Raw genomic sequence first — 11747 nt, 5'->3', positions numbered from 1 at the left:
CTAAACTAAACATAAAGCAAAAAACCTTAAAATTGTATTTTACTTTTCTAGAAACACCTATTAGCATAACTATAATGATTGGCAATAGGTTATTGTGCACAAGAAAGCAAGAAAAGAAAAATCTTCCATTTTTTTTCTACAGATTTTATGCATACTTCACCCATTTTCCCCACTAATGTCCTTTTTTTCATTCCAGGATCCAATTTAGAATACCATATTGTATTTGACTAATTTCTATTACATATGATAAAGTTTCTAATACAAAATTTGAAAAATTGAAGTATAGTTGACCTAAGATTTAATTCTTTTTTTTTTTTTTTTTTTAATTTTTTTTCAACGTTTATTTATTTTTGGGACAGAGAGAGACAGAGCATGAACGGGGGAGGGGAAGAGAGAGAGGAAGACACAGAATCGGAAACAGGCTCCAGGCTCTGAGCCATCAGCCCAGAGCCTGACGCGGGGCTCGAACTCACAGACCGCAAGATCGTGACCTGGCTGAAGTCGGACACTTAACCGACTGCGCCACCCAGGCGCCCCCTAAGATTTAATTCTTGAAGACAAACAACTTATTACTATGTATGACTAGAGAGAAAGGGAAAACAACTTTCTTCTTAGAGAATCAGAAAGAAACACTAAAATGTGACACCTTCTCATCTACCTCTGTCCCACAAACATCTTTGCCATGTGCCCAGGAATGAAAAGGAAATGCTATCGCCAATAAAAGTCAAAGGGCACTTTTTACCTTACACCAAAAGAAACTAAAATTATGAAGGTCTGCTTTGTCCCAATAACACACGATGATGTGCTTAGTTACAAACCACTGAATGCTTATTTTGTGGAAGAAAACTACCATTCTAGCCTCTCAACAACACTCCAAATGCAGAACCATCACAGAAAACAGAATGACTACTTTGTACCCCAACCCCTCTCTTTTCCTCTACATGCATTAGTTTTGGTCACTGAGCTGCCACAACAGTTGGCAAGATGGTATTCAACATAGACATCTCTAGACAAGGAAACTAAACCTCCAGTGAGGTTCAAAATACCTCTTGAAACTAAATGAGCATCTCATCCATTTGAACAAATGAAAGCTTACATTAGGTTCTTGTAGGATCTCAATGTTAAATATGTGTACAATTCAATTAAGTCACACCAACACTGTCCCTCTAACATTTTTTTCACCCCACTCCCTTCTCAAAGAATGGAGACATAGGCAGATGAGGTCATGATGGAATTTATGTGGGGTTTTAGAGGGAGTGTTTAGTCGGCAGGGCAGAAGGAGAGCCCAGACAAGGTCAGAAGCAAGACCTCTTGGCTTCCTCAGCACAGCAGCTGCTGATAAGGGTTGGCTGGGACCTCCATGAAATCTGAACCAAAAGAAAATCAGGCTGGCACTGAATAGCCTCAACTCAAGGGTTGTGCCTGGAGCTCAGGGATCACGCCACGGGACTCTGTTTCCTTTTCCATAAACTCAGCCTATTCTGGCTTCCTATCATTAGATTGATCTTACTCTATCCATTTAAAGAAAGATTCCAACAGGGATTTTACAAGGAGATTCACGCCTACCACTAGACCCAGGACTACACTAACACATGATATTAGAGGTAAAAACAAATACACTGAAGCCCAAGGTCTGGAACATCAAAAACCTGAAAGTCAGGTGCATTTTCTTGGCTTAAATTATTTGGGTAATTGCCTGGATTTGCTAATTCACTTACCAGTATAGACTACTCAAAAGTAAATCCAGGAACCTTCTTGAACTCTGAGGTGTCAGGACGTGACCTGCACTCAGTGACTCAGCTGTCACTTTTCAAAAATCCAAAAAGGGTTTTGTGTGGGGTCAAACCCATTTACACATACGCATTCTCAGTGTCAGGGAGACTGACAGTGGCCATCTGCAGGCGTATAAGGAGAAGCAACTTGGGTGACTGAACAAGTAGACCCTTCCTGAGTGAAAGCAGAAATGACCACAGGATGACTCAATATTTAAAAAGATCGATGATGCCAAGTGGACACAAGCGTAGAGAATGAGAATTTTAATCCCAGGGTTGCTACTGTGGTGAGATCATTAGTAAACCTTTCAAGCTCTTTGGGTCCTGTTTCTTGAAGCATAAAAATAAAGTTGACCTATTCATACTGATTGAACTATGTTTTATGCCTCTCCAGCTCCAAAAAAAAAGAATGGAGTTTGTTAGAAGTTGAACTACAAGATTTCTAAATTTACTTTTAACTCTTTCACGATTCTGATCTTTTTAAACAAATCAAATTAACTGAAAAAAATAGTTCTTCAGACAAGACTTCTATGATGACAAATGAGACCCTTAGTGACCAAGAACATGCCACCAAAACAAAGGGTCTTAGGAAATCAGTTAAGAGTATGACCTCAAGAAATATAAATCTGCTTAGCATTATATTCTCTAGCTCCATCAACATCATCACAAATGGCAAGATTTCATTCTTTTTTATGGCTGAGCAATATTCCATTGTGTATGTATGTATGTGTGTGTATATGTGTGTGTGTGTGTGTGTGTGTGTGTGTGTATACACACACACACCACTTCTATACCCATTTATCAGTCAATGGGCATGTGGGCTCTTTCCATAATTTGGTTATTGTAAACAAACACAGGGGAGCATATATCCCTTTGGATTAGTATTTTTGAATCCTTTGGGTAAATACCTAGTAGTGCAATTGCTGGATCATAGGGTAGTTCTATTTTTAACTTTTTGAGAAACCTCCATACTCTTTTCTAGAGGGGTACACCAATTTACATTCCCACCAACAGTCCAAGAGGGTTCCTTTTTTCTCCACATCCTTGCCAATACCTGTTGTTTCTTGTGTTGTTGGTTGCAACCATTCTGTGAGGTGATATCTCATTACAGTTTTGATTTGTATTTCCCTGATGAATTCCATATGATTTCATTCCTATGTGGAATTTAAGAAACACAACAAACCAGCAAAAGGAAAAGAGAGACAGAAGTAAACTGTGAAACAGACTCTTAACTATAAAGAACAAACTATTGGCTTCCAGAGGGGGAATGGCTGAAATAGATAACGGGGATTAAGGAGTCCACTTGTCGTGATGAGCACCGGGTGTTGGATGAAAGTGTTGAGTCAGTATATTGTATACCTGAAACATATTACATGTTAACTAACTGGAATTTAAATAAAAACTTTAAAAAATAAAAATTAAAAAAAAGAAATATAAATTCTCAGTGCAATGGTGTTCAATAAGAGGGGGATTTTTTTTCTTCTCTTTTTCTCAGTAGAAGATTTTCAGGGATAGAGCAACTGAAAAACGTTATCTAAGACCCAGGTACTTTACATTTTGCCACACTGTCACTTTCAGCAGCTCCTCCTACTAGCTCGTCTCATGCTTGCCAGATGGCTGCAACAGTTCCAGCAATCACACTTTCAGGACACTGCCCAGCAGAAGAAACAGAAGCCACGTTTTCCCAGTTTTGAGAAATGTCTCAATCTATCAGCAAGAAAACAATTCCCAGAGATCCTCAGCAGATTTCCAGTCAAGGGACAGACAGACTTTTGACATATACCTTTGCCTACACTAATTATTTGAAGGTGAAAAAAGTACCACTAGAGTTGGCTTAGTTCAATTCCAGATCCATGGCCTGGCCCTGGAAATGTGGCTGGCTTCCCCTAAAATTCGTGATTGTGTGGAAAATAGATGCTTATTAGAAAAGTAGGGGAATGGCTTTTGCAGAAGGAACCAAAATTGCTACATGGGGAAGGTCTCCGAACCATCACCATAACACATTATTTTGAAGGAATTAGTTGGATCGATGATCCATTAATATAAAATTGGATACTGCTCCAATTTGCCACTTATCTAAAAAGGGTATGCTTAGCAAATGAAGTAATAATACCAAGGAGGATTGTTGCCTTTTTATGGTCTCAGATGGATCTGTAGGAAAAGAAAACAAATAATAACATAAAAGATGTCAGTTTCATCTTTCCTACATAACCTCCTGGTATCTCATTGGAGCGGAGGATGAGGCGAGCAGAGTGACCTGTCAGGAGACTGACTAAACAATACAGACTAGAGGCAATGAGATCCTGAACCAAGGTAAAAACAAAAACAGGGAATGATGAGAAGGATTCAGGGTTCAAGACATACACAGCAGGCAAAATTGGCATCTCCTAGTGACACATTGGATGTAGATGGTAAAGAAGAAATGGGAGTTTAAAGAGATGGAGGAGGAGAAAGAGAGGAGTGAGACAAAAATAATAAACCCAGGTTGCTGGACAGTTAAATGTGAGATGCCTATTTGAGTCTTTGTCTGGAGTTCAGTCAGCTGCTTTCTCTAGACGATCTTTCTGTAGGAAGAGAACAGAGCAAGAGAAGAGAAGAATGGGTAAGGGCAGAGCTGAGGAAGACCAACATTTAAGGAGGAAACAGAGCAAGGGAAGTGTTCAGAAAGAGATGTAGGAAGTGGGAGAGAAATAGGTCATGCAGTTTAAGTAAATAAATATTTAAGGAGAAAGCATATATGCTATGTAAACCAAGGCTCTGAAGTCAGCAACTGGTTTTAGCAATGAATAGTTTCTTTAATGGGATCTAGCATTGCAGATGTGGAAATAAAATTGCAGTGGCTTCAAGAGGGAAGGGTGTAAATTAAGGGAGCAAGAACCAGGGATACTGGAGTATCAAAAGGAGTAAGAATCACAGGAGGACATTTTATTTTGAGGATGGAGAAACCCAAGCATATGGACAGGAGCCTTTAGAGAGAAAGAGGTTTAAAAGCACCAGAAGAGGAGGTAATGATCACAACTAACTGTCAATTTTTTTTAAAGTATCATCTAACAGACTTATTGACTCAACAAATTCTTTTTTTTATTGAGACAGAGAGAGAGAAAGAGAGAGAGAGAGAGAGCATGAGCAACGGAGAGGGGCAGAGGGAGGAAGAGAAAGAAAGAGAGAAAGATCTCAAGCAGGTTCCATGCTTGGCAAAGAGCCCAATGTGGAGCTCAATCCTGCGACCCTGGGATCATGACCTGAGCCAAAATAAAGAGCCACACACTCAACCAACTGAGCCACCCAGGTGCCCCTCAACAATTCTTTTTGAGTATCTATTATTCTGGCACTAGTGATAAAGCAGAGAGTAAACAGATAACCAATACTTTTCTAGTAAAACATCACAGCAACTCAGATTACTTCAAATAAGCCAATAATATACACCTTTTATTTAAAGCTCTAGAAATTGGAGGTCTTTCTAAAAAAATATGGAAAATCTTAGGCATTTTTGCACTGATGAAGTTCTCAGAATAAAAATACATATTCATGTGCCTTTTTTTCCCCTGATTTAAAAAAATTTATTTATGTACCCTTTCATTTATTCAAGTATATCTGACATTAATTTCAGGTGTACAACATAGTTATTTGACAGGTCTACGTTTCCCACAAGTGCAACTACTGCCATGTGTTGCCATACATCACTATTACAATATCATTGGCTATATTCTCCAGGCCATGGCTTTTATCCCTGTGACTTTTTCATTCCATAACTGGAAGCCTGTACCTCCCAGTTCTCTTCGCCCATTTTGCCCATCCCCATAACCCCTTCCTCTCTGGCAACCATCAGTTTGTTCTCTGCATTTAAGGATCTGTTTTACATGGTTGTTTGGATACTTGTTCACAGCACAGTCCCCTGAGGTAAGAGCATCACTAGTGGCCTCTTTCCTAGGAGGGGCATAATTCTGGGTTCTCTGAGACCAAGCAGAGGGTTTTAAGATTAGGAAATCAGAAGAGGACTATATAGAGAAGCTTCTGTGTATGTGATCCTTTGATGTTTCCTCCATTTGTTTCTGAAAGGCAGAGCAGAATCTTTACAAAGACTCCACAGAACAGGTGCAAAGACACTGGTAACAACCAAGCACATTGCTCAGGACTTCCGCCCCTCAGAGTGGGGTCACACACATGACAAACAACTTCAAACCAGGAAGCCTTAGGCAATCTTGCAATACCTTTTTTTAAAATTTTTTAATGTTTATTCATTTATTTTTTAGAGAGAGAGACAGAGTATGAGTGAGGGAGGAGTAGAGAGAGAGGGAGACACAGAATCCGAAGCAGGCTCCAGGCTCTGAGCTGTCAGCACAGAGTCTGATGCAGGGCTCAAACTCATGAACTGAGAGATCATGACTGAGAGCTGAAGTTGAACGTTAACCGGCACCCCCACAACACTTGATTCTTCCGGCAAGAGACACTTGCCACTGCCTCTCACTCTTGTCTTCCCCAGATGCACCTTAAATTTAGCAATGCAAACACCTCAGAGCTCTTTACTATTCTGATCATCCTTACCCCCCTTCTCCCTGAGAAGTTCACAGCTTTGGCTCTTTTTCCCAAGGATTTCTCCTCTCCCCTGAGACCTCAAGCCCCAAATTTGCCAACTCTCTAAAACCACTGCTTATGCTGAGAACACCCTGCCCCAGGAAAATCACAAGGCGCACTCCCTTACTTCATTCATTTCTGCCCTCTCATATCTTCTTATTGGAAAGGAATTATCTGATCTTCCTGTGAAAAACAGCATGCCTTCAGTCTCCTTCAGCTGCCAGATTACTTTCTTCATAGTACCTTTTACTACATGTCACATTTGTTTGTGTTGGGTCCCCCTACCCACATTCTAGCACCAGAGTGTAAATTCCATTAAAGCAGCATTTTTGTTGTTGTTGTTGTTCATTTGCTATATCCCTAGGGTCTACAGTGGAGTCTCACACATGGCAGCTGCTCAATAATTATTTACTGGATGATCCTGCCACACCCCAATACATCATTAACACTACCTCTTGTCTCATTCCACCTCTTCTTCAGCATCATTTCCTCAAGGACGCCTTGTTGACCTTTTCACTTTTACCTCTCCCTGAGTTCAGTTTATTACCTCTCCATCCAAAGCAACTGGTCACTAAGAAAAGACACGGATCACAACTTTGAAAACATAGTGTCACTCACAAAGGAGATGATCTGTACCAAGGTGTCATGTCAAGACTAAATAAACTGTAGAGATTTTAATACTGGCTCATTTCAGATCCAAATAGTAGGAGATATAATCCCCAGAACAACTAATTTAAAAGTAAGTCAGAGAAACGCTTCCAAGATGGAAATCCACTCTAAACATCAGCTCCTCCATAAAAGCAGTCGTACTGGCAAAAATGATCTACGTCGACTTCTTTCAAATCCTGGACAAAGACCTGCAAAAAGTCCATGTAGCATTTATTGAAGAAAATTGGCTGAATCTCAGTAAGAACAGGAAGCTTGGTGGCTGGCTCTACCTCTAGCTCTGCGGTAGCTTCAAAAATCATGAGCTTCACAGCCCTAACAGGTATGAGAACCTTCCACCTAGCAGATGCTCCCTGAACCTGCATACAAGAACAGAAAATGGTCCAGCATTCACTAGCCCAGCAACTCACCTAGTTTGTATGTTCTGACCATGTTCTACCCAGAACTTGCTTACCAATGTCTGCCCTAAAACCACCTTATGACATTACCAAGTCCTCCTTCCTCTGCACCCCACTCTGTTTCTGTAAGAGCATTTCTCTAACTTCCCCTTTGGGAGACATCGCTGAGACTGTGTCAAGGTGCTACTCCAATGAACCCAACTTTGCATGATCCAGGGGTCCCCCAGTGGTCTCTGGCAGGGCTGTGGGCTTTACTCTACTGTGTACTTTTTTCTGCCCTCTCACTTTTTTGTTCCTCTCTTTCACCAACTGGAACACAAATCCTGGAATACAGTAGACCCCGAGTAAATGCTTACTGAATGTCTGAGTTTACTCAAGAAAGAAAGTGGGGAGACTTAAAATGTAGCATCCAGAGTTTAGCGCGTAATTGGTTTCAATGAGACATTAAATACCTTAGTCCACCTGTTTTGCCTTCTCAGTGAAAGAATAGAAGCAAAGGCAAACAAAACAAGACAAAACAAACAAAAACAAAACAAAACAACAACACAGGAACAGAACAAAATGCCAAGCATGTTCACTTTAAAGAATACAGAGCGGCATGGGAGGCATGGGAACAGCAAAGAACCTCAGCCATGCCGCATGGTAATTAGGGCAGAGTTCACGTCAGATGGGCGCACAGACATGGTGTGATAGAATCTTACTCATTCACAAGACACTTCACGTATCTTACATGCGCTAAGTGGAAATGGCGTATCTGACATACTTATCATGTTTGTTTCTTTTGAGGAAAATATTATGGACATTACCAAATTAATAGAGAAGAGAGCGGCACCACATCTTCTATCTCTATACTCGTTAAAATTCAGATTTCATGATCTTTCCTCTTCACTCTCTTTACGGAGACATGAGTAGAGAATGGTACGTCTCCATGCACGACCAACAGCAATGTGGTGATGAATAGAAGCTGACGCTGGGCGTTGGTGTTGGGAGTTGGCAGGAGCATTATGGGAAACCGATCTGGTGCTGCCGTCACTTACCATTTCCTAAGAGAATTTAAACAACAGGTACTCTTATTATGTGGGCTTTCTCAAGGTTTACATGTTGTGCTGAATTTGATGGAGGGAAAGGAAAAGGAAATTAAGAAAAACAGGGAGAAAATAAAGGGAAGAAAGGAAAATGTGGAAGGCAAAATATGTCTGGGGAATCACCATTTTCCAGCACGTTCCAGTCTACCAACTGCTCTCACAGATGTGGACATTTACACCAGAAGAAACAGGACGTGTCAGTAACAGGAAGCAGAACTCAGATTTCCTCCTTCCAAAGCCTCTCATTCTTGTCCACCTGCCTGGTCTTGGCTTGTCACATGACCACACTCTCAAGAACATAAACATTTCCTTGCAGCTCACATAATCGGTCTCCTGAAAATGCAGTGTGTGGGCCGAGTAATGCCACTTTCTGATCCTTGGGGAAGGAAGAGCAAAGGTGAGCATACATTTCTCTCCACCTGAAAGTACTCGCTGAATCTTCAGCTGCTAAGGGGGTCTACTTCCAGAAACTTTTACAATGTGTCCCAAGAGGCACTGGAAGTAAACGGTTTTTATTATCCCATCTTACCATCAAGCTTGGCCTAGCACAGTTATTTCCTGGTGTGCCTCTCACAGCATTTTAGAAGTTTCCATCTCATAGGCTCACTAAGGGTGCACATGAAAATACTCATCATGCTGATAAAAATGAGGTGTGGGTAATAGAAAACTTCAGACCTGGTAGAGAGGAATAAGAGCTGAAACAAACAAAAACACAGAACCCAATGCAATGGGTTTCCTCTCCTTTTTTTTTCTTTCCTTCCCAGCAAAAGCTTAACCATAAAGCTACTTTTGAATATCTGTTTCCTGAGGTGTGTCTAAATAGAGATTTCAGCAGGCAGTTTAATTTGTGAAGGTCCGAAATTTCACAATTTTGTAAGTTCGTAAGTCTTTCTGATGCTTATGATCTACTAACTGCTTAGCCTTTTCTGTAGCTGTGGCCTTTTTTGATCCCAGAGTAAGTTAAAAAAAAAAAAACTCTTAGGTAGCGTTTTGATTATATGTCTGACAGGAAAACAGGCTAATTAGCACATGGAAGGTACCAAGCCAGAGCCAAAATGTTCTCAGCAGGGCTTGTATAAATTAAGAGATAAACCCCTTTCCCTAGTACATGTTTTATTTCTCTCTCAGTGGATCAGACAACCGCCCCTGGATCCTGACTTACTGCTAAATATTTCTCAATATTAGTAAGAGTCATCTGGGGGGAGGTTAAAAATACAAATCCTGGGGGTGCCTGGGTGGCTCCATTAGTTAAGCATCCAACTTTAGCTCAGGTCATGATCTCAAGATTTGTGAGTTTGAGCCCCGCATCGGGCTCTGTGCTGACAGCTCAGAGTCTGGAGCCTGCTTCAGATTCTGTATCTCCCTCTCTCTCTGCCCTTCCCCTGCTTGTGCTCGCCGTATGTCTGTCTCTCTCTCTCTTTCTCAAAAATAAACAAACATAAGAAAAAAAAGAATACAAATCCTGGTTCTTGCTCTAGACCCCATAAATCAGCATTACCCTGGGTGATTCTGGTGTACATAAAGACCAGGAACAAGGAATCTAGGGGGAAAGCTTCACATCCTAAGACAAACATAGTGCAGAGTTTTCATAGTGTGACTCAGTTTAATGAGTCAGAAAATGCTGCACTCTGAGTCAACGTGAAGGCAATATATTAACTAAAGCAACGTTGACTCCAGGTCCTGATCACCAAGAACAGAACTTGTAATACTTGCATTTTGATGGAAACCATGCCAAGGGGGTGACTGCCCCATAAGATCTACCTTCTAGGTTTTCTATGTAACTCTGGGAAAGTCTTTTAACATTTCTGCTCATTTGCAGAGTGACTTGTGACGAAGGTATTGCCTCCACTCACAAGCATGGTGTAAGGCTAAAGCAATAACAATCTCAGTATTATATATGTACCAATGTGCACAATTAAATTTCGTACAACACCGCAAATCTCTCTCCACAGTTGGTACCTCAGCAATAAGCTTTGATAATTGGCCCTAAGATGATCAAAACAGGGAGATTTAAATATTCTGGAATATTTGATTAGCCACACAGTGTTCAAAACAAGAAAGGAAGAGAGGGGACCGAAAGTAAGTAAAGGAAAGCCTGGAAATAATGCTGCTGCTTTTGATTTTAAAATGCCATTTCTCAGCAAGAGTGTACTTAATTTTAAAAGTAGACTTATCCTGAGAGAAGCATGGACAGAGAGAAAATTGCACCTACCCTCCCTTCAAGTTTCAGTCTTACGTGATCTAGGCTCTCTTCAGTACAGCAGTTTCACACCCTTCCCATAAACTGGTCGCCTGAACAAATTTCCATTGTCCAGCCTTCATCATATTGTAGTCTTCTGCATTTGCTAGTAGAGTCTTTCTCAGTAGAGCAAAGTTACATGTTCTGGGAGGTCATGTTAATGGCTTGTCATTGATAATATTAAATCTAGTACATCCATTTCAAGCATTTCGGAGAAGACTGTCATGAAAGGGTAAAGTGGTATCTGAGAAAGAGTTTGGGGTATGACATCCATAGATGACATCGATCAGTTCATTCATGTGAGCAGTATATGTGTACTGATAACCTACTACAGGTCTAGCATTATCCTCAGCAATGGAAAATTAGGCAAGAACAGGATCCCTGACCACACAGAGCTGTCATTTTCCTGGAGGTAGATACGAAACTGATAGCAAACCAAAAACAGCAATTCATAAAATCTGAATAAGATTTGTTGATAAGATAATAGTACTATGTTAACGTCAATGTTCTGAGTTTTGATCACTGGACTATAGTTATGTCATTGAAAGTCCTTATTTTTAGGAAATAAACACTGATGTATTTTGGGGTGCAAAAACAATGCCTGGAATTTCCTCTCGTGTGTGTGTGTGTGTGTGTGTGTGTGTGCGCGTGCGTGTGTGCATGTGTATTACTGCTTGAGAAAACCAGGTGAAGGATATATGACAATTCTTTTCATTCATTTTAGAAGTTTTCTGAGAAGTTTGAAATTATTTCAAAATTAAAACTTCAGAAATATTTTAAAAAGGGAAAGGGGCTCCTGGGTGACTCAGTTGGCTAAGCATCTGACTCTTGACTTTGGCTCAGGTCATGATCTCATGGTTCATGGGTTCAAGCCCCATGGCAGGCTCTGTGCTGACAGTGTGGAGCCTACTTGGGATTCTCTCTCTCCCTCTCTCTCTTTCCCTCCCTGGCTCTCTCTCTCTCTCTCTCTCTCTGTCTCTCTTGCTCTCAAAATAAATAAATAAACTTTTAA

This window comes from Puma concolor, chromosome A1, assembly GCF_028749965.1.
Source record: "Puma concolor isolate L17-30 chromosome A1, mPumCon1.1.hap2, whole genome shotgun sequence".
In the NCBI taxonomy this organism is placed as follows: Eukaryota; Metazoa; Chordata; class Mammalia; order Carnivora; family Felidae; genus Puma; species Puma concolor.
Note: the sequence above shows the minus strand (reverse complement) of the source record.